The 11,651-nt window shown below is 43.6% G+C and overlaps 1 pseudogene; it reads left to right on the plus strand.

The window, feature by feature from the left end:
- The first annotated feature begins 10,792 nt into the window (after window positions 1-10,792).
- LOC140213053 (U2 spliceosomal RNA) lies at window positions 10,793-10,971 on the plus strand (annotated as a pseudogene).
- Window positions 10,972-11,651: the final 680 nt, after the last annotated feature.

Consider the following 11,651-nt stretch of genomic DNA (forward strand, 5'->3'; position numbering starts at 1 on the left):
AACTTGAGAAAATTCCAGGCGCAAACACGATCGAAAAAATACTAGAACATGTAAAGGAAATTAAAAGATCACAGAAAACTTTAGAAGCCGGATTTCATAATGTTTATTCTCGGATAGCGGAAATTGAAACCTCGTTCGTGTCTTTCAAACAGCAGAGTGAAAAGTTGATCAAATGTGAAGAGAAAGTTAATGATTGATTGATGGATATTGTTTCTTGGCGCAACGGCCAGAAATGGCCAAAGAGCGCCTTTACATTTGGTGATGAATGGTAATGAGTATCGATAATTATGGCGGTAATCGAGTGGCAGTATATTGGCCTAAAATATTCGCCGTAAATGGTGTAAAATATGTATCTATTAAAATAATGTCAATGAAAAGTGAGTCCTATGGTTGTAAAAGTACGTTGTGAAGAATTAGATACTAAAACATGTTAATTTATAGCAGCACCGGTGCCTCTGCGGAGCCCTTCAGCGCAAGGGCTGCGAAGCATGTGCTCTATAAGTGATTTCATTGCAGCTACAGCTTCTAAGCAGATGCTGTGCTACAAATAGCCTGGCCAAATGGTTTCTATGGTATTAGTTTCTTCTAAGAACTTGAGTACTGATTTAAAATTAAATAGAGGGTCATTGCCTAAAAAGAAGACTGGGTGCAGAGGTATATTATCACGGTATAAGGAAAGGAAGAACCTTTTTTCTCTCCTCTTCTAATAATGGGCACTGAACGAGAACATGAAGGACTGTAAGTCTACTTCCACACCTAGTGCATGTCGGAGAGTTAGTTCCAGTTAGAATATACGAGTCAGTGCTGTAGGTGTGCCCAATTCTTAACCTACAGAACAGTACTTCCTGATGTCTTGTTGTTTTCCCAGAGATCCAGTTTCCTGTTTTCGGCTTGATTAGGTGCAGTTTGTTGGATATCTGAGTGTCCCATTGCCGTTGCCAATATTTCCGTAGTTTATGCTGTAAAAATGGCTTAAGGTCTCTGTAGGATACAGGTATACTAATGTTTGCATCACAAAAAGGTACGGATGTAGCGCTTTCGTCAGCAGCTACGTTGCCCTCTAGGCCTCTATGGCCAGGCATCCAACAAAGAACAATCATTTGGTTAGACATGTATGCTGAACAGAGAATGTGTAGACTTCATTAAGGATAGAGTTTTTGTGTTTTCGTAGACTTGATATGCTACTAACAACGCTTAATGAGTCTGTGAATATGACAGCCTTTGTTATACCTGTTTGTTTTATATGTTTCACAGCAGAGATGATCGCGTATGCCTCCGCTGTGAAAATGCTGGTGTTTGGATTTAATGCACTGGACGTTAAAAATGAAGGTCCGAGCGCTGCATAAGCTACACCATAAGCAGACTTTGAAGCGTCTGTACAAAACTCCGCGCAGGAATACTTCGCCTGGAGTTCGAGAAAGTGTGAATGTATATGCACCTCAGGCGCATGTTTTGTTATTGCGATGAAAGGCATATCGCACTGGATAGTCTGCCATTCCCAAGGTGGTGCAAGGTTAGTGGGAGTCATTAATACTGTTTCTCGATGTTGAATACCGGTTTCATTAGCCAGTTGTTCTAAGCGCACAGACAGAGGAGCTCGAACAGATGGGTGGTTACGGTGAAGTCTTGCAGAAGACAAGTCAAGTACAGTTGAGTAACACGGATGTTCGTTATTCGATTTACATTTTAAAATGTAGCAGAAGCTTAGATATGCTCTGCGTAGGTGTAAGGACCATTCGTTCGCTTCGACATACAGACTTTCCACACGGCTTGTCCTAAATGCGCCTGTTGCCAGCCGGATACCTAGATTGTGGACTGGATTGAGAATTTCGAGAGCTCTGTCCGATGCGGATTGGTACACCACGGCTCCGTAGTCGAGGCGTGATCGTACAAGGCTCTTATAAAGGCTAAGCAAACACCTCCTGTCACTGCCCCAGTTTGTTCGAGAAAGTAGCTTCAGCAGGTTCATAGTCTTCAGGCACTTCGCTTTAAGATATTTCAAGTGGGGAACGAAATTAAGTTTTGTGTCCAAAATAATACCTAAAAAATTTATGTTCAAGGCTGACCGATAGTCGTTCTCCGTTAAGGTCAATGGCAGGTTCCGGCGACATGCCTCTGTTGTTTGAGAAGAGAACACATGTGCTTTTTGGGGGTTAAATTTAAAACCATTTTCTTCTGACCACTTTGAGAGTGTGTTTAGGCCAAGCTGTAGCTGTCTCTCGCAGATGCTAAGATTGCACGACCTAAAAGCTATCTGTACATCGTCCACATAGACCGAGTAAAAGAGTGTGCGAGGTATGATGGTATGTAAGGAGTCCATTTTCACAATAAAGAGTGTACTGCGCAGCACTACACCCTGCGGTACACCTGTCTCCTGTGAGAATGACCGAGACTGCACATTGCCAACTCTAACGCGAAATGTTCTGTCAGACAGGTAGCTCTCAATAATGGTCAGCAAGTTGCCGGGTATGCCCATTCCAGAAAGATCCCGAAGGATCCCAAGGTGGCACGTAGTGTGATATGCCTTTTCCATATCAAGGAATACAGATACGACAAGCTGTTTGGGGATAAAGGCTTCACGGATGTACATTTCCATGCGGACAAGCTGGTCTGTCGTCGACCTACCTTCCCTGAAACCGCATTGGTATGGGTCTAATATTTTGTTGGTTTCAAGATAGTGGAGCAAGCATTTATTCACCATCTTTTCAAAGAGTTTGCATAGGCAGCTTGTCAACGCTATAGGCCTAGAACTGTTTGCCAAGGAAGGGTCCTTACCCTGTTTCAGAATGGGAATTATAATGGCCTCTTTCCAGACAGAGGGAATCTGGCCGGAAGACCATATACCATTGTAAAGAAAAAGAAGGCTTTTTGTGTTTCAGATGGCAAGTGCTTTAACATTTCGTATATTATGCGGTCAGAGCGTGGGGCAGATTTGTTGCAGCCGTTTAGTGCTGCTTGAAGCTCTGCTATGCCAAATGGTCTATTGTATACCTCACATTTCGCACTTTTTCGTACTAATGGCTGCCGTTCTATTCGTGTTTTTGTCTTTGAAATGTGTCAGAGAAGTGCGACGAACTGGATATGCGTTCAGAATGTGCGCCTAGAAAGTTCGCCTGGTCTTTCATACTATCTCCACGTGTATTTACTAAGGCTAGCGAGTAAGGTTGTCGACCTTTTATTCTGTGCACTCTATTCCAGACCTCTGTCTCATCCGTGTAAGAGTTAATTCCTGATATATATTTTTGCTAACACTCTGTTACATTTATTTATTTTTAGTTATTGATACTGCAATCCCCACCGCGATTTTAGCAGGGTGGGTTACAATACATGAGAGAAAATACAACATAATGGCAAACGAAATATATGTACATGCCTAGGTCACAGTCAAGAAAGAATAAAAGAAAAATTATGCAAAACATTTATCAAATGTGCAAATGAAATAGACGGACACTCAACGCATAAATCATATAGACAGTCACTATAATATAACCAATTATGTTTCAGCCATCAAGAAGGGATGCGAAAGCTGACAAAGAGTCTGCTTGAACGATACAGCTGCTGAGATTATTCCAGTCTCTGACTGTTCATGGAAAAAATGAATACTTGAAAGAGTCGTTATGAGAACGAAAAGGTGTTATTGTTAGTTCATGTCTTTGGCGTGTCGAATAACCGGAAGAAAATGTAATCCATTCGCTAACGTTGACTTTATAGTGCCCCTTAACTAATTGATATAAAAATTTTAGTCGCGATGAGCGGTTTCTATCGGATAACGGGATTAGGCTAGCGCGAGCTAGTAGTTCAGTGATTGAGCTACGTCGAAAGTTGTTATAAATGAACTGTACGGCTTTTTTTTGGGACATTCTCTAGTTTCAGAATATTACCTTTTGTATAGGGGTCCCATATTATAGCAGCGTAGTCTAAGACTGGGAGGACAATGGATGTGTATGCTAATCTTCTTACAGCAGGGGTAGCCAAAGTTAACGTTCTTGTTAAAAAGAATAACTTTCGATAAGCATTCGCTGTAACGTAGTGAAGATGTTTGTTCCACCTAAGATTGTTTGAAATACATAGCCCAAGATATTTGTATTCAGACACTTCAGACAAAAGCACATTGTTATAAGGGCCTTTTCTTACGAGTGATCCGCATGAAAACGGTCTTGTCGAAGTTTATACACATCTGCCACCTCTTACACCAAGAAGCAACACGCTGAAAATCATTGTTTAACAATGCCTGATCAGATTGATCATTAACCTCCGTATATAGAACACAATCGTCCGCGTATAATTTTATTTTGACAGAGATGCCTTCTACCATGTCGTTTACATACATAAGAAAAAGGAGTGGCCCTAGGACCGAGCCCTGCGGGACACCTGATTTTACTGGTAACTGGTTAGATTGATGTCCTTTGAACGCAACAAACTGATGGCGATTGTTCGAATACGCTGATATCCAATTAACAGGTTGAGAGTTTTTAAGCAGACTATTTATTTTAAATAACAATTTACTGTGTGATACTTTGTCGAAAGCTTTGGAGAAGTCCATAAAAATTGCATCAATTTGTTTTACGTTATTTACAGATACGGCAAAATCATGGATAGTAGCAACTAGCTGTGTACAAGTTGAGTACCCTTTCCGAAATCCATGCTGGCATTTTGTTAAGATGTTATGTGTATCTAAAAAATCCACGATATGTTTATGTATTATGTGCTCTAATAATTTGCAAGTGTTAGACGTTAAAGATACCGGACGGTAATTCCTTATAGACTGTTTGGCACCGTGTTTATGAAGTGGTAATACTCGGGCTGTTCTCCAGTCATTCGGGAGTTGACCTTCTTCCAAGGAACGCAAAAACACAATGTACAAGTATTTCGAAACCCATTCGGCATACCTTTTTAGGAAAGTGTTGGGTATATCGTCTGGGCCTGAACTTTTCTTTTCATCAAGTTTTAAAAGCATGTGGAATATACCCTGTTCACTTATTGATACATCAGAAATAGGGGGCAAACAATTCTCAAACATAGGTAAGACACCATCATCACTAGTAAAAACTGAGTGGAAATGCTCATTAAATAAGTTAGCAATTTTTTCTTCATCATTCAAGTGAATGCCATCAGCTTCAAAAACATCGCATTGGTAATGTTTCGGTGACACCTCCCGCCAAAATCTATCTGGAGGCGCTGTGATGAATTTAGGCAATGATTCTTCATAGTAACGTTGTTTCTCAGTAGATAGTTGGATCCGAAGTTTAGATGAAAGAGAGAGAAATTTCTGCCGTTGATCTGGCGAAGCACTGCTTGATTTTTTCATTTTATCTTTTAACCTCTTGAGTTGCCTTTTCAATCTCAGCGTCTCCCGAGAAATCCAGGGATTCCTTTTTCTTTTCTTAACAATAGTTGGTGCATCTTTTTCATTGCATTTATTAACAATACTCCTAAAGCGTTCCCATAGTTCCTGCACATCTACAATATTCTCTGAGAATGAATCTAAGTAAAACGAAAGCGTATCTATAATCGAAACATCATCAGCTCGGGAGAAATTGCAGAATCGGACAGCGCTAAAGCTGTTTTTCCAATTCATATTATTTATCGTTAGTAACACAGCCTCATGATCCGATATACCGGGAAATACATCGCACTTAGTGCGACTACATTTGGTCCCACTTAGAAAAAAGAGGTCCAGGATTGTTTCAGAATTACCCTGTATTCTAGTACAGGTATCCACTAACTGTAATAAATTAAAAGAAAAGACAATGTCCAGCATGGCCTCCCCTAAGTTGTCGTTATCACTTTTGACCGACATCGTTTCCCAATCAATGCTTGGCAAGTTAAAATCGCCCGAGAGAATAATGCGGTCAGTGGGTTTCACATGCTCGCTCATGTATAGCTTCAAAGAATCCAAAACTTTAACACCAGAATTGGGAGGTCGATACAGAGCAGCTATGACATATCGAATATTTTCATGGTAGGCCTTGCAAAATATGCATTCAACATCTGATAAATCAGGCATCTTTAAGAGCTTAATGTTATCCTTGAAAAGGATGGCTACACCTCCGCCCCTGCTACCTCTGTCTTTTCTGAATGCGCTATACCCAAGTGGAATGAACTCGCTATCATATATTTCTTCATTTAACCATGTCTCCGCCAATACAACGACATCTGGGTTATACGACACAAGAATTCCCTCTAACTCTGTACGCTTGTTTATAATGCTCCTACAATTTACGTTAAGTATTCCTAAAGAGCCACGCCTGCGCTTAGTCTGTCAATTTTGAGGACTTGATTTCTTCAGTTTATAACGGCATTTTTTTTCAGCATCCCAACCAAACAAAGTCCCGTTGATGCTCAACTTATCGTAATGCAGCTTTACTTTCATGTTTTTCTGCCTTTCTTCCTTAGAACTCTCCCATAAAAGCCTCCGTGTGTCACGTACTCGCTTAGAAAAGCCTTCAGATAGTGACAGTTCAGTGCCCTTTAGTTTATGCGATGCTCTAAGCAGGGCATTCTTTTCTCGGTAGTCAAGAAATTTTAGAATCACTGGACGGGTTTTATTTTCGTCTTTTCTTCCGAGTCTGTGACACCTTCCTATGCCTGTTACGTTAATGCCTAGTTTTTTACTTAAGACTTCATCTTTTACATTTCGTTCTAAGTCTTCTGAAGTTTCAACTCTAGGTTCATGTAAGCTTGTCGGCGCATTCTCCTTCCCTGAGATTTGACATGCTTGAAAATAACAAGGTTTTCTGCAGTCGGAGAATCGCGGAGCAACCCCCATGCTTTGTTCTGCTTTTTACGCGCGTTACGACACTCCTCGTTCTACCACGGAACACGGCGCTTTTTAGGTGATCCCTTTGTTTCTGGGATACATTTGGCCGCGGCATCAATCAGAAAAAAGGTGAAGCATTCAACCGCAGCGTCCAGACTTAGAGCAGAAATGTCAGCCCACGATATGTGAGTAATTTTTCGGAAGTGTTCCCAGTCGGCTGAATCAGTTTTCCACCGAGGAAACTGTGGGGGACATTCATTCATCTTCGGTGTAGACAGAACTATCGGGAAATGGTCGCTCCCGTATGGATTTCTAATAACGTTCCATTTAAGATCTGGTAAAAGGGTGGGAGATGCAATACTGAGGTCTATAGAGGAATAGGTTTTATGTGCAGTATTATAATATGTAGGTGCTTTACTATTCAAAAGACATGTACGAGAAGAAAAGAGAAACTGTTCAATTAGTCGACCTCGCACATCGCAATGAGAGTCACCCCATAGGTTGCTGTGTGCATTTAAATATCTTGGAGCCCTCAGGTTGCCCACTTGAAGAAGAGGCTCACATCTATTGTTCACATCACCTGCGGCAAGTTGTTTTTTCATCCACTTTAATTTCCAATAATTTATCGTTTCTTCAGTTCATTTACTAAGCACAAGTAATTTCCCCTATGTTGTCCTTGGTGTCAGTGTTTGTTGGCTTCTTATGATATCACTGCCTCTAGGGGCATTTATAGTTGTATATGTTGACACGCTATACCTTTGTCGAGTATAATGGCTACACCGCCAGATGACGCGATGCCATCATCACGATCTTTACGAAAAAGAACATAATGACGAAGAAAGGTAGTGTGTTTAGATTTAAGATGGGTTTCCTGTACACACAACACTTTTCGAGTGAGTTCGCAGAGAAGTTCTCGAACATCATCAAGGTTTCTAAGAAGACCTCTGACATTCCATTGAATAATTTGTGTATCCACATTTAAAGAAAATTGGTGCTGTGTGTACGGAAACGGAAGTGATGCCTTAGATTACAAAGCTCTTTCGAGGCCCTGTAATCGGGGTTTTGCCCTTTCTGAAGCGTTCGAGGGAGCCTCGCCGCTCCTTAGGCGTTTGGTGCGCCTTGAGGACAGGTGTAGTGTCCATTGCCTCTAGTGAGGCTCCGGACATGTGCTCTTGCGAGCGAGAAGTTACCAGAGAGAGTCCCGCCTTGGAGGTCAAGACCCCTGCGCCCACCAGTCCGGAGGTCGATGGGGCTCCCTGGGGGATTTGGCTTCGCCGGCTGTTGCCAGCGCTGGAAGGGGCCGGGGAGGTTGGGGCAGCCTCGGCTGCGCCCACTTTCGGGGTCGATGGTCCCTTCTGCTCGGTTGGCGGAGCAGCGCTAGCTGCAACCACCGTGGGGGCAGATGGCGTAACTGCCGACTCAGTGCTTGTGGGTCGGACAGCCGCCGGAGGCCGTTGTGACGCTGCCCCCTGACGCGCCACTTCGGCAAAGCTTTTCTTTGGCAGGTATGCTACCCGCCTGCGTGCCATTTTGAACGATATATTCTCTTTTACTTTGATCGTTACAATTTCTTTTTCCTTCTTCCAGGAGGGCACGACCGCGAGTACGCGGCGTGCTCCCCATCACAGTTTACACAGTGGAGAGCGTTCTCACAAGTTTCAGTGGCGTGTTCATGGGCACTGCATTTCGCACATGTTTGGCGGCCCCGACAGCTCTGCGAACTGTGGCCGAACCGCTGGCATTTGAAACATCGAAGCGGATTTGGCACGTACGGCCTAACACGGAGCTTGATGTACCCGGCCTCGATTGACTCGGGCAGGACACTTGAACCAAAAGTGATTATTAAGTGCTTCGTCTGAATCTCTTTACCATCTTGCCTCATCTTAATTCTTCTGACATTGATCACATTTTGTTCGCTGAAGCCCTCCAGGAGTTCCGCTTTAGTCAGCTCAAGCAAATCATCATCCGACACAACACCGCGGGTTGTGTTCATTGTACGGTGCGGGGTTACTGTTATGTGGGTCTCCCCAAATGACACTAGTTTCGGTAGTTTTTCATATTGTTTCAAATCGCGGAGCTCCAAGAGGAGGTCACCGTTTGCCATCCTCGACACCTTGTAACGTGGACCAAAAACATCAGTCAAGGACTTTGACACAAGGAATGGTGAAATGGTTCGCACTACTTTGTTTGGCTTTTCAGAGTGAATAACAGGGAAGTAGGGAAAATTCTGGATTTGGTGTCCGGAAAACTGAAATAAATCTTCGGTGCGCCCTCGTTTCTGAGGGCGATCAGGATGTTGGGGGAAAGAAGTTTCCATGAAAATACAAAAAAATTCGGCAACAGCGCTGACCGCCCACCACGGAGCCCAACGAGGGGACGCGGCAGAGCTTGCGTACAAGTCTGCACGACGCCAGTCGTACGCTATCACTATAACCAAATATGGTGTACCCAAGGTAGGATAGTCACACAAGGTTAACCCTTGCCGCCAAGGAGAAGGAAGTAAATAGAAGAGAGAAGGAGACAGAAAAGGAGGAAAGTAAGGGAAAGACGAAGGCTGTAGGAAGAGAGAGACAGGAAAAGGCGACTGCCGATTTCCTCCAGGTGGGTCAGTCTGGATATGCCGTCTATGTGAAGCCGAGGCCAAAGAAGTGTGTTGCCTCTCCGGGTGGCTTTAAAGGTCCAAACACCCAACATCGACTCAACCCATAGGATCCCCTTTTCCCCAGACACGGCTAAGCCGCGCACAGCTACACGCGGGAGGGTCCAACCCTCGTGTGCTCGAATACGTGGTGTCGCAACACACCCAACGCCTGCTGACGCACGCCCCTGCGGGGAGAAAGTTAATGTTGTGTGGGAGTAAGTAGAACATCTGAATAACAAACTTGACGACGTAGAAAACGGAATCACAAAGACATGCTTGTCAAACGTATTATGCAAGTCATGCCCGGAGCTGATGACCGAAAGCATCAAGGATCAGATCCTCCGTCTTCGATTGGCAGGTTACCCTACATATGTACTTATTAGCGTTGCTGAGGGTCTGCTCAAGTCGAAGCTATCAAATAATTCCACCAGCGTGCCTTGTGTAGATAAGAGGAGCGTTGCTGTCATCCCATATATCGACGGCTTATCGCACCGTTTAAAGAAAATAGGCCAACGTGCGAATGTTAGGGTTCTGTTTTCAGCTTCTACAAAATTGCAATGCCTGTGCAGACTAACCAGACCAGGCCTCTCCGATAAGCGCACGTGCAAAAAGAAACACCAGGAACCGTTTATTGAATGTGTGGAAGAAGTTGGTTACAACCTTCCTTTAAAGTGTGGGAAGAACTACGTGGGGCAAAGCGGAAGGTGCCTCAACGAGCGTTTAAAGGAACACCGGTATAATGTAGCAGAAAAGCGGGGTGGGTTCCTTGATGCCCACTGCAGGCATTGAAGCTACACTGTCGCCGGGGTGGATGATGGTGACCACTCGACGTGTGCTCCAGCATACAGAGACTGCTCCATTGTGGGAAAAGCCCGAGGTAGGATAACTCGCGAAATTATAGAAGCAGAAATGATTGATAGGCTTGGCGATAACTGTGTGTCTAAACCATCAATTGCCCTTTCCCGCAAAGAGTTATCGTACCTGCGCAATAGTGTGCAAGGGTTTTTTTGCAAACAGCGCATGTATGATGTACGCGAAAAAGTTGTATATATGTATGGGTCCCTTGCTCGAAATAAAGATTGTTGCAAGTTAGCGCCTGTGTGTGTCACGTCTCACTTTCGTCCTTGTGTTTTTAACGCGCTATAAGCCTCACGATGTCTTACCAAGAAGCCCAAATCACTGCTTTACAGAAAACGGAAGCCGCCGTAATTATATTGTCATTTACACACTAACAGAACAAGTTGACGAAACTGCTACTGATTTGAGGCAGGTAGTACTTAACGCCATTCTAAAAGGCAAGATTGGTGTAGACGTTCAATCAATCGTGCATGTTGACCGTATAGGTAAAATAACAAAGAAATCATGTAAGAGAGGGCGGTTCGAACGTAGACATGGCAGACGCAGGTCAAAGTGTAGTATCTGTTGTCATCAGCCTAATATCTTATACGGGTTATATTTGTACCCAAGATATTAAACTTATTTTGCAAGTTGGCGGAGTGCTTGAAGCCTGCTTCACCTCGGCCACGGGTCAGCCCGGTATTGCACTGTCTTCGGGATCTGCCCATGGCTTTGGGTCTGCGGACATCGAGTCGCTGGAAACTAGCCATATACAGCTTCGCTGTAAAACCGAGTTCAACCTGTTATTTTGCGCTTTTATAACTTCACTGAGAAAATGTCCGTGCTTCGAAACTGTTTCCAGCTCTCTTCGTCTATTTGGGAGCACCTCTCGGCACCTGTTCGCGCTATACGCAGTGAGCTTTGGCAGTCGTGCAAAGCCGAAAAAGAAAATGGACACAAGGCTACCCTTGTCTACAACAAACTTAAAGTAAACGGCAGGTTGTACGTTTGGGATTAGACAAAAAAATGCAAGTGTACTGCTCAAAGAAACCCGTCAATTGGATGCTATTAAACATAAAGCTGCACGAACGTGGCAATGTAAACGCGCTCTTTCACTGTGCTCGATATGTTCTAATGCGTGCAGCGTAGTCGTTCCAAATTTTCGATTTCGCTAATACTGTTATACTCTCCTGACATTATAATCTTCATTACTGAAGCGTGGCTACATTCCGGTACTCACAATTCTTAACTAATCCCTCCAAGTTACTCGATCTAATGATCTGATCGCGATAGTCGCGGGGGCGGTGTGACAATCGCGATAAAACAGAGTTTCTCTTTTTGCGCAGACGAAGACATTTCAAACCACGAAAGTGCCTGGTGTACTATAACAGGGCAAGACACAATAATACAATT

The sequence above is a fragment of the Dermacentor andersoni genome, chromosome 8 (assembly GCF_023375885.2).
Source record: "Dermacentor andersoni chromosome 8, qqDerAnde1_hic_scaffold, whole genome shotgun sequence".
NCBI lineage: Eukaryota > Metazoa > Arthropoda > Arachnida > Ixodida > Ixodidae > Dermacentor > Dermacentor andersoni.